This window comes from Helianthus annuus, chromosome 2 (assembly GCF_002127325.2).
Source record: "Helianthus annuus cultivar XRQ/B chromosome 2, HanXRQr2.0-SUNRISE, whole genome shotgun sequence".
NCBI lineage: Eukaryota > Viridiplantae > Streptophyta > Magnoliopsida > Asterales > Asteraceae > Helianthus > Helianthus annuus.
This window is the reverse complement of record NC_035434.2, coordinates 159,434,395-159,445,877: the sequence shown is the minus strand read 5'-3', so window position 1 is coordinate 159,445,877 and position 11,483 is coordinate 159,434,395.

The window sequence follows — 11,483 nt, the reverse complement described above, 5'->3', positions numbered from 1 at the left end:
CTGATTCTGTGGTGATTGAGGCGGCCGTTGCTGTTCTTGAGTTACAGGACGTGAGCTTCGACAATCCTTAGCTTCATGACCAATCTTGAGACACCTCTGACAACGACCTTGTTGCACTGACCACCTGTGGTGCCTATTGCATCTGTTACACTTTGGATGATTTCCTCGATATCCACTCTGCCCACGACTACCAGAAAACTGCTGAATGGGACTCTGGTAGTCATCTATCTTTTGCTGCTGCGCTAGAGGCTGAACCGGAATTAATCTCTTGCTCAGGTTTCCATCCCACTTGCGTTTGTTGTCACTAGAAGCACATGTAGTAGCAGCTTTAACACGTTTCGGTAGTTTGTTTTGTTCTACTGCCTGGTCTGTGAGACGATGAGCAAGCCGAGTGACTTGCTGGATAGTGCCAAGATTAGCTGCGGTCACATAACTCTGAATTTCGGGCACCAGACCCTTGAGATACAGCTCGATGCGTTTGGTGGGAGGGTCTACCATAGTGGGACAAAATGTGGCTAATTCATTTGATCTCTTCGTATAAGCCTCAATTTCAGACCCCGCCATCTGTAAGTTGAGGAACTCCACCTCTAGTTCGTGGATGTCTTCCCGACTGCAAAAGTCTTCCTTAATTAGGTCATTGAACTCGTTCCAGGGGGTGGCATTAGCAGCTGCCAGCCCTAACATTTGAACCTGTGCTTCCCACCAGGTTATTGCAGCACCTTCAAGTGTTCCAGTAGCAAACTTCACTCTACGAGACTCAGGGCAATCACGCACTCAAAGTAAGTTTCGAGCCTCTCGAACCAATGGAGGAGTCCTACAACTCCCTCAATACCACTGAAGGTACTAGGTCGGCAATCCTTGAGATTTCTGAAGGTGCAAACAGGTGGCTGAGCGTGTTGACCTCCTGCTTGTATGGCTGCAAGTGCCGCAGCAACTCGTTCATTAACGAGAGCCGTCAACTAGGCTTGAGTCAAGTTGATACGTCCGGTCATGATCTTCATAGCAAATGTAACGTAAGTGAGAGAGGTTCGCGAATAGTGCGATGACAGAAGAGAGTAAGCACACAAGTGTTCTCAAACAATAACGAATAGTAGGCAATATAATCTAAGCATACCACAAGCAAAGTTCTACGCAATTCTAGCATGTAGGTAATAAACATAAACCTTATTACCTAGGATGTTGAGTCTTGCACGTGGAGTGAGGCGTCGTTGTGGATCGTTGAGCACTGTACTGGTTATAGTCTGGTTTTAATAAAAACGTTTTCCCCATATAAAAACCAAGTTATCTATAACCAATGGCTCTGATACCAATCTGTCACACCCCCAAAATCCACACGCGGAGTATCACCGCTTGGGAGCGTGACTGACCAGGATCAAGCCACCAATCATATAGAACAATGTAAATAGTAAAAGAAAATGTAATTTAACCAAACAATTCCATATGAAAGGTGTTCAAAACATAAGTATAAATTCAACGTTTAGCGGAAGCATATGAGTAACAGCCCAACATAAATAAAGTAAGTAATGTCATAATGTTTAATCAAAGCATTCACGATCCTTGTCCACAACGACCGCGCCTCCCTGTGCAAGCTCCATGTATACCTAACGACCTGCAAGGTATGTAACAGAGAGTCAACAACTAGTTGAGCGAGTTCACAGTAACTAAGTTCGTAATAGTAGCTCTACTAGGCCGATAGTATGTTCTATTAGTGGGGGCTTCCCATAGTTGCATATACACTAGACTATTTGTAACCATAAGTGTTCTCCTTAACCCGAGAACAGTAGTATGTACAAGGTTTATGTAGGTTTTATGTAAGTGTCCTTCTTTACCCGAGGACAGTGGTACGCGTGGGGTTTACGTAGGTTTTACGTAAGTGTCCTTCCTGACTCCGGAAGACAGTAGCATGTGTGAGTTTACGTAGGTTTTACGTAAGTGTCCTTCCTGACTCCGGAAGACAGTAGCATGTACTTGTTTACGTAGGTTTTACATAAGTGTCCTGCTTAACCCGAGGACCATGGTAGATAGTCTAGTAACCGTGTAAGTACGAGAAAGTGTTCAATCCCATCATTCAACCCGTTCCCAATCCCCGGGAATCTCATGCCTTGGTAAAGAGTGTAAACTCACCTTGGTTTGCTCGGTATGCTAAACTATGTGCTCACAAGAGATTAGTTAACTCCTATAGTATGCACGTATATCCAATCAGTTCAGGTTCGTAAAGATTCGTACATAATTTGTGTCACAAGTGGGATTAGCAGTTAACATTGTGTACACAAAAACAGTTGGCCATTCCATACCAAGTTCCAAGTTACATGCAAGTCCCTTACTAATTGTCACGCTTAACAGAGTCAATATGCTTGACTGAGTTAACACACTTAACATACTTAACATACATGACAGAGTCAATCGGAACTAATAGGGTTATCGCACATACTGAGCTTAACATAAATAACAAGGTTAACATAACTCAGTTACATACTTTACATATCTGACATACATAACACAGTTATCACTTAACAGGGTTAATCACTAAACAGACAACAAAACTTGGACCCAAACATATCATATAAAAATTCGGACAAGGGCATCAAGCATAAAAGTCGGACAAGCCCTCATAGCTTAAAACTCGGACCATATTCATGTTAAATAAAATTCGGACCCTTCATGTTTAGATCAAAAGTTCAGACCCTTCATGTTTGAATCAAAAGTTCGGACTACATGAATAATCAAAAGTTCGGACTTCACACCACATCCCAAAAGTCGGACCATATGAAACTTACAAACTCGGACCATATGTAACATAAAAATAACTCGGACCCTATGTCATCAAAAATTCGGACTATATATCATCAAAAGTCGGACTCTAGGAGCTTTTGTAATATTCGGACTATGCTTTACTTACTTAATAATTCGAACCACAAGTCCATTAAAATTCGGACTATATAAAGTATAAAAACTTGGATCTTTTTATAACATTAACAACAAGTTCGGACTAACAACCATTCACAAAACTCGGACCAAGCCTATCACAAAACTCGGACCATTTATCATTTATAAACTCAGACCCCGTATAACACATTCATCATCGGACTGTAACCCCCAAACAATCAACACTACGAATCAACAAGCCAGATTATGGTTTCTGATGCAACAGTTACAATCATTTAATACGATCAAAACCTTATTCTTTCATACAAATCAACCAAAAGTTTAACTATTCTAGCATGTGGATTGATCCTAATCACAGACAAATCATCAGACAATTACAAATCATCCTACAAACAATCTAAAAGATCAACTAATCACAGAATCATTGCTTGGAGAACTAGGGTTTGCATGAGATCAATTGAATAAGAAAATATGATGTAAACATTACCTTAGATTTGACGTGGGGTTTGCTCTGGAAAGATTGAAAGATCAAAGATCAAGAGTTTAGAGATTGGTGAAACCCTAAAATGATTAGAGAACCTTCACTGCCGTATGCTTGGAATTTGTGACAATGAATAGGGTTGTGAGGTTTTGTTTTTATTTTCACTATTAACACTAAACACCCCTAAGTATTATCTACTACATAATACACGCACAAGACATACAATTTACAATTTCATCACCAAGTTCATGTATTTGTCAAATCATTCGTAAAATAACACATAACCATGCAACAATCACAATACACTTTATCAAATCACAACGTTTACAGTTACAAAGCAACAAATTGTGTAAGTAAGCAACTAGACAAACAATTAACGTGCAATAAATGCTAAAGTGGGATCTTGGAAACTCCAGTTGTCACAATGTGGTAAACAAGGATGGGATTCATGATGATCCATCCAAGGTAAACTCGATCAAGAACTGGCCTGCGCCCCGTACACCAACAGAAATCCGCAAATTCTTGGGTTTGGCGGGCTACTACAAAAGGTTTATCAAGGACTTCTCCAAGATTGCGCAACCTCTCACTTCGCTAACTCAGAAGGGTGTCACCTATCGTTTGGGTGATGCACAGGAAACGGCGTTTCAGCACTTAAAGGATAGACTTTGTAGCACACATATCCTCTCATTGCCTGAAGGCACAGACGATTTTGTGGTTTATTGCGACGCATCCATTTAGGGTCGTGGATGTGTGTTGATGCAACGTGACAAGGTCATTGCTTATGCGTCACGTCAACTTAAAGTTCACGAAAGGAACTACACTATGCATGACTTGGAATTGGGAGCAGTGGTTTTTGCTCTTAAGATATGGAGACATTACCTGTATGGTACCAGGTTCACCATTTACACCAATCACATGAGTCTCGAGCATATCTTCAAGCAAAAGGAGTTAAACATGCGACAACGACGATGGGTTGAGCTTTTGAATGATTACGAATGCGCGATCAATACCATCCGGGCAAAGCCAATGTTGTGGCTGATGCCCTTAGTCGAAAGGATACTACACCTAAGCGCGTGCGAGCGTTACAACTTACCATTCAATCTAGTCTTCCTGCTCAGATACAAGATGCTCATGTTGAGGCATTGAAACCAGAGAACGCTAGGGTTGAGTCCCTACGAGGATCTAGGAAACGGTTAGAACGAAAGGAAGACGGCGCGTACTACGTGACAAGACGTATTTGTGTCCCACTCTATGGAAACTTACGTGAGCTTGTGATGGATGAAGCACATAAGTCTCGTTACTCAGTAACCTGGTTCGGATAAGATGTAGCACGACTTGAAGACTACGTACTGGTGGCCTAGCATGAAGGCCCACATAGCAACCCACGTTAGCAAATGTTTGACTTGTGCGAGAGTCAAGACAGAATATCAGAAACCATCGGGCCTACTCCAACAACCTGAGATACCACAATGGAAATGGGAGCAAATTTCCATGGATTTCGTTACTTGTCTGCCTAGATCTCAACGTGGAAATGACACTATTTGGGTGATAGTGGATCGATTGACTAAGTCTGCACACTTCCTGGCGATCAAAGAGACGGATAAGTTCTCTACTTTAGCAGACATGTACCTAAAGGAAGTAGTATCGAGGCATGAAGTGCCAACCTCCATTATCTCAGATCGTGATGCACGATTTACTTCTGAACTATGGCAAGCAATGCACAAGTCCTTTGGCTCACATCTAGACATGAGCATAACTTATCATCCACAAACGGATGGGCAGTCTAAACGCACCATCCAAACCCTTGAAGACATTCTTAGGGCATGTGTAATTGATTTTGGCAACGACTGGGAAATGCTCTGCCATTAGTGGAATTTTCGTATAACAACAGCTACCACACCAGCATCCAAGCTGCTCCGTTTGAGGCATTGTACGGGCGTAAATGCCGATCACCTCTTTGTTGGGCAGAGGTTCGCGATAGCCAGATCACTGGCCCGTAACTTGTGGTAGACACAACAGAAAGAATTGCTCAGATACGACAACGAATGGCGGCAGCTCACGGCCGTCAGAAAAGCTACGCTGATAAGCGCCGGAAACTACTCGAGTTCCAGGTTAGGGATCGAGTGCTACTCAAAGTCTCACCTTGGAAGGGTGTTGTTCGTTTTGGCAAACGCGGCAAACTTAACCCACGATATGTTGGACCTTTCGAAATCAAAGAGAAAATAGGCAAAGTGTCCTACAAACTAAACCTACCAGCAGAACTAAGTGGAGTTCACAACGTTTTCCACGTGTCGAATCTGAAGAGGTGTCTGTCAGATGAGACCCTCATAGTTCCTTTGAAGAAGCTAACTATCGACGATCAGCTGTGATTCGTCGAGGAACCAATAGAGATTACTGACCGAGATGTTAAGATTCTCAAGCGCACCAGAATACCTCTTGTTCGAGTTCATTGGAACTCCCGTCGTGGCCCAGAGTTCACCTGGGAACTCGAAGATCAAATGAAACAAGAGTATCCCCAATTATTCGAGAATAGTGCAACCACTACTGAGGCTGAAGCTACTGCGGAATTTCGGGACAAAATTCCAAACCAACGGGAGAAGGATGTGATACCCCAGGAAAACCAGGAAACCATGCAACTTAACTAGCTTCCTCAGTGAGTACATGCTAAATTTCAGGACGAAATTTCTTTCAACTTGGGGATGATGTGACAACTCGTATTTTAGAACCTATCTTTGTGCTTAGTGTAACGTGTTTGAACATTACATGATTATGTGAACGTTGGTGATTAATGAAATGTTATGTTGTCATGTTAAATGAATGTGTGTTATATGTTGGTGCATAATGTAAACCCGATTGCACAAGCCCATTCGGGCTACACATATTGTACTCGCAACCAAAGAGCAGCCCACGAATGGGTTCGGCCCACTCCCTTGTTGCGCATAACACTGTGGGGAAAGAGTATACTCCTCATAACTTGCAATACACAACACACACAAAACCCTAATTCTCTACACTCTCCTTCTCTTCTCTCGAAGCCGACAGCAACTCATCCCCACCTCCCGAATCTTTCTTGTTCGGATCATTCTTGTTCTACCTTCGAATCGGTTAGTGTCAAATGGTTATTGTTTATTAAGTGATATTGTGATTGATATGTTCTCATACAAGGATTTATGAATGATATATGATTGATTTTGGTATAAAATCGGCTCACATGAATGGTAGTTAGGGATCTATATAGGGTATGATGATGTTATGATTTGATTATGATCTAGAACTGAATGTGTGTAAATCGGCTACCATGAAAGTGTATTCGGATGTTGCTAGTTTAGGGTGCATGTTAGTAATCAAGAACACAAATTCTGTTAATCCAGTTGATGTTATGAACATACCTAGGGTTCATAAGGAAATTGGTGTTAAAACCTTTGTTTAATCGATTATTGTTGAGTTTGGAAATTGTTAGTGGTGATTGAATTGAATGGATAAGAAATTGGAAACTGTTAGCATTGATTGATCGAATTAAAATTTGGAAACTCTTTGAATGATTGTAACTACTGCATGAATTAAGGAAATTAGTTAACCGGTCGCACAAGCCCTCTCGGTCGCACAAGATCAGGTCACACAAGACCTGATCTGAGCTTCCAAGAGCTAATCGCACAAGCTAGGTACAACTATATATGCTCAGTGTATTGTTTAGTTATGCATGATCACACAAGACCTTGTGGATCGCACAAGACAGTGCCGAACGCACAAGACTTGGGCCACACACATATGTTGAACATTTTATGATGTTGGGCCGAATAGCCCAAAACACACACGCACAAGCTATCCGGATCCCACAAGTCCATCCGGACCGCACAAGTGATCCTTATTTATCTGTGTGGGCCGTATGCCTTTGGGCTTCTGTTACCAACTTGCACAAGATGATGGGGCTCGCACAAGCTCGATGGCCCAATCATCCGAGTCGCACAAGTTAGGCCTTTCATACAATTGACTACTAATGTGTTATACGTGTTTGCCATGATCAATACATGTTCGTAACCAGATTTTATGCGCAAAAACCACAACTCCCAACTCAAGATCATGAGTTGTGTAGTTCTTCTCATGAATTTTCAGCTGTCTTGGCGCATAAGCAATGACTTTACCTCGTTGCATAAGAACGCAACCAAGTCCTAGATTCGATGCGTCACAATAGACCACGATATCATCATTTCCTTCGGGCAAAGATAGAATAGGAGCATGATAAAGCTTCTGTTTCAGCGTTTGAAACGCTTCTTCTTGTTTAGGTCCCCACTCAAAAGGCTTTTTCTTCTGAGTCAAAGCAGTGAGTGGAACCGCGATCCAGCAAGACCAAGAAAAGACCGAGTATCTGTAGTTGTCGTCGGTGTATTCCAATCCTTAATAGTAGCAATTTTAGAGGGATCCACTTGAATACCCTGCTTGTTGACTATATGACCCAGAAACTGAACTTCTTTAAGCCAAAATTCACATTTGGAGAATTTAGCAAAAAAGTTGTTCCTTCTTCAGTAGTTCCAAAGTCAAATGAAGGTGTTGCTCGTGATCGGCACGAGACTTTGAATAAATGAGAATAGCATCGATGAACACAACAATGAAATTTTCTAAATAAGGTTTAAAGACCCTATTCATTAAGTCCATAAAGATAGCTGGAGCATTCTTCAAACCAAAAGGCATGACTGTGAACTCATAATGCCCATATCTTGTGCGGAAAGCAGTTTTGGGAATATCTTCTTCGAGAACACGAAGTTGATGATACCCAGAACGCAGATCGATCTTGGAAAAGCATAAAACACCTTGCAGCTGGTCGAAGAGATCATCAATTCAAGGTAGGGGATATCGATTCTTGATAGTGAGCTTATTAAGCGCACGATAATCGATACATATTCGAAAAGACCCATCTTTCTTTTTCACGAAGAGGACAGGAGCTCCCCAAGGTGAAAAACTCGGTCGGATGAATCCTTTATCAGATAACTCTTGAAGTTGTTTTGATAACTCTTGCATCTCTGATGGTGTAAGATGATAAGATGCTTTCGCAATCGGGTTGGCATTGGGTACAAGGTCAACATGAAACTCGACTTGATGAACTGGAGGCAAAACAGACAGTTCATCAGGAAACACCTCTGGATAATCACGAACCACCGAAATATCTTGAATACGCTTACTCTTGCCTTTCTCCTCGGTAACATGTGCTAGAAAAGCAGCATATCCTTTTCTTAAATTACTTGGAGCTTTTGTACACGACATAAGCTTCAATCCACCTGAAGGTTTCTCGCCACGAACTTCCAGAACATCGCCAGAAGACAAAGGAATACGAACAATCTTATCAAAACAAACGACATAAGCATGATGTTTGGTTAACCAATCCATCCCCACGAAAATATCAAAACTCCCAAGTTGCATCGGTGTGAGGTCAATAGGAAAAAGATGGTTATCAAGGTTCAATTGACAATCACGAATAACATAATCGAGAACAAGAGGTTTACCAATAGCAACTTCGACAGATAAGGGTTTCCTCAGTTTAGTTCTACGTGTTGCAAGCAAAGGTTCAAAAGATAATGAAAAAAACTTCTATCGGCACCAGAATCAAAAAGAAAAGATGCAGGTCGATTGTTAACAAGAAACGTACCATTGACAAGAAAGTTACTATTAACAACGAGGTTGTTAGCTCGAGCCTTGTTTTCATTTATGTCACACCCCCAAAATCCACCTGCGGAGTATCACCGCTTGGGAGCATGACTGACCAGGATCAAGCCACCAATCATATCGAACATGTAAGTAATATCAAATATAATAAGTGTAAATCAATCATTCAATTTGATAGGTGTTCAAAACATAATCATAGTTTATAAGTATAGCGGAAGCATAAGTATGAAAGCCCAAATGTGTAACACAAGTTCAATAAGTTCAAAACATAATCCATGCTCCACAACGACCTGCTCCTCCCTGTGCAAGCTCCATAAATATCTAACGACCTGCAAGGCATGTAACAGAGGATCAACAAACTAGTTGAGCGAGTTCACAGTTAACAGATCAGTAATAGTACAGTTGGAGTAGTAGTATGTTCGTTCGTTATGTCGTGTATCGTATTGGTTTCCATCGCGGCCTCCCAGGCAGGTATGCGAAGATATTAGGGGGATGTTCATCCCGTATATTCTAGACTAGGTTTACTTGTATCGCGGCCTACCAGGCAGGTGTGCGAAGATTAGTAAATTACAGTTCGCGGCCTTCCAAAGGCAGGTGTGCGAAGTCAGTCATAATATCGCGGCCAACCCTTGGCAGGTGTGCGAAAATCAGTTCAATAAGTGTTACTAGTCTAGTAGTAGTTCTAACAGTGGAGTATGTACCATAGTTCATCAAATCACATCACTACGTTCCATTATACTCGAGTACCAGTAAACAATCAAATCCCATTCCCACCCTGGGAACCCCATGCCTTGGCTGTGTGAACTCACCTTGGTTTGCTCGGTATGTTATTGCTTCTAGGGTTTTATCAAACGTCTAAGTCCGTTACACACGACCTAGGATATGTTGCATATGATACGATGTAAGTGTTTGCATCAAATTACGGTTTACAAATCATTGACATTCAAGAGACTGTGTTTTGTGTGCTTATTGTATGCAGGATGATATCACATAGATCGTTCATTCATGCAGGATTATACTGTTGCATTCAGTATCATACAATCATATACAGAATCATACATCACTTAAACAGTTAATCATATTCATATAGTTCATGCGTCGCATCTTGATTACACAGTTTAATCTAACGTAATTGTTAACCTGGTTACCACTGATAACATACTGAACATGTTATTATCGTTAATAAGCTTAACAGATTAGTCATTATATAGTATGCAGCTCATTGATTCAATTTAAGCATCACATAACATCAGACAGACAGACAGACAGGGCCTTGCTCTTCAAAAACTCAGACAAGTATGGGGGGGGGGGGCTTCCCCTGTTTAAAAGTCGGACTACTCATAAACTTATTAAAGTCGGGCATGCTAGATCATATTAATCTCGGACTAATCAAACTCATTAAACTCGGTCCAAATGCAAGCCATTAAACTCGGTCCAATAGTAGTTCATTAAACTCGGTCCAGTGTATCATCATTAAACTCGGCCCAATGTGTCATCATTAAAGTCGGACCTCAATTGCATACAATAAACTCGGACCAAAGAACATAATATAAACTCGGCCCAACAACTCAATAAACTCGGACCATAGGCTTGTTAAACTCAGACCATATGCTTGTTGCTGAAACTCGGACCATATGCTTGTTGCTGAAACTCGGACCATACATGATTCATTAAACTCGGACTATATCTCATTCAAAAAGTCGGACTATAGGTTGGGCTCACAAACTCGGACCCCCTTGAGTTTGGTTATAATTTCGGACCTTGTGTTTTGTTATAAACTCGGACATTTTGTTTATTAATAAACTCGGGCCTAGTGTTTAATTAATAAACTCAGACATAGTCCCATACAAGAAACTCGGACCAAGTGGTTTACTCACCAAAACTTCGGGCAACATATAACAGGAGTTAAACTCGGTCATGATAGATTGCAAAGGTCGGGCCTCTCATTTAAATGAATAAACTCGGACCACATTCAAGTATACACTCGGTTACATGACAATGCTAATACTCGGACATGTGATATCATTTTAAACTCAGACAATTCAATCTTGCACAAAACTCAGACAATTAATAACATGAATTCCAATACAGAAAAGAATCATATCAGTTACGTTCTCATACGACTCAAAACCCTAATTCCTTATGTATCGACGCATAACGGCAATTCCATTTCTAAATCAATCAACAATCAATCCCAAGAACAATTTATCAAGCATGTAAATAATCATCATCATCACAATATTCAATATCAATTTAAAACGCAGAACCTTCATAAGATAATCTAGGGTTTTTCAAGAATTACAAGAATCATGAATTTGTAAAGATCAAACAATCAATTATTAACAACCAACAATGATTAAGCGATTACCTTGATTGATTCTAAATAGATTGAAAGATCGAACTTGATGCAAAGGACTTGTGAAACCAAAAATGATGAGAGGATGTTGTAGAGAGGATT